The following is a 1,364-nucleotide window of genomic DNA, read 5'->3' on the forward strand; positions in this document are numbered from 1 at the left end:
CAAAACTGTATGTTCTGAGATTCAATGAAGAAGTTACTATCCAGAAGACAGACTTTCCAGGATGTTATAATATCACATGATTAGGAAAATGTCCAGTAACTCATTAAAAGAAAATTTAGATGTATTAGAAATTCTGTGATAGTTTCTCTATAGGTCATTCCTATGAAAGCAGACTATGTGATTCAAGACAGTAAAATTATATAGCTTTTTTTCTTAATATTCTATTACAGACTTTACTAATTTTTCACTATTTTGTCACTGATACTATGACTAAATTAATGTGTCTTTGGTAAACATTTACTTAAAGCAGTTTCTGTCTTAATGGTCGTTTAAGTTAGGTTGCTTTTAGAAATAGATTCCTGACATTGTAAAGACTCAAACACAAAGGTACTGTTATTTTAAACATGACAAAAAATGTTTGAGAATGAATGCATGGCTTGAGAAAGAGAGAGCTGGAGTTTTTCATGATGATCAGTCAGTAAGGAAAAGGACATGGAAGCACATGAGTGAGTTTTGCAAGCCAAAGCTTGGAAATAGCAATCTGTCTTTATTATTTTATTTCCTTTATTAGAACTCAATCTAATTGTCATACCAACTACAAAGAACACTAGGAAATGTGCCCTTGCTAGCTCTAGAACAAGGGGAAAGAGATCTTTGTAAAAATATCTAGAAGCTTAAGTCTTCAAAAGCTTAGTGTCTTCAAAACTAAAGGGGTTATATAATAAAATGCTAGCACCAATCCTGTCTCAGCTATCTAAACAAGAGTTTCTCATTTGTTTATTTTTAAGGTGAAGATTGGGATAGGGCTAGGAGTTAAGCTTGGTCTAGTTTTTAGAGTTTATTGTTGTTGTCAAGTTGGTTCCACTCATATGACCCTATATAACATTTCCAAGTAGCTACTGGTGTGTTTGAACTACTGAACTTGAGGATGCCAGTCCAGTTGTGGTATTTGTTGTTGTGGTTCAGTGCTGTCGAGTTGGTTCTGACTCATAGTGACCCTGTATAAGGTTTCTAAAGAGCAGCTGGTGAATTTGAACAGCTGACCTTGTGGTTTACTTTCTATTGCTGATCCTACAGAGTGACACCAGTACTACAGTTTTTAGGATTGTTTCTGTAAAGTGCCATTGAGTTGGCTCAGTCTTATAGCAACCCTGTATAGGGTTTCCAAGGAGTGGCTTATAAATTTAAAACATCAACCTTGTGGTTCAAACCAATTTTGCAATCCATTGGTTTAACCTCCAGCACCACAGCTAGGTTTATATTTGTATATTTATTTGTTTTTTGAAATCGACTTGATTTCATCTTCATTTGAAAGTTCTGTAACTACATTATGCCCTCTTTTTACATTGTTTTTTTTTTTTTTA

This window comes from Chrysochloris asiatica, unplaced genomic scaffold (assembly GCF_000296735.1).
Source record: "Chrysochloris asiatica unplaced genomic scaffold, ChrAsi1.0 scaffold00017, whole genome shotgun sequence".
Classification (NCBI taxonomy): Eukaryota; Metazoa; Chordata; class Mammalia; order Afrosoricida; family Chrysochloridae; genus Chrysochloris; species Chrysochloris asiatica.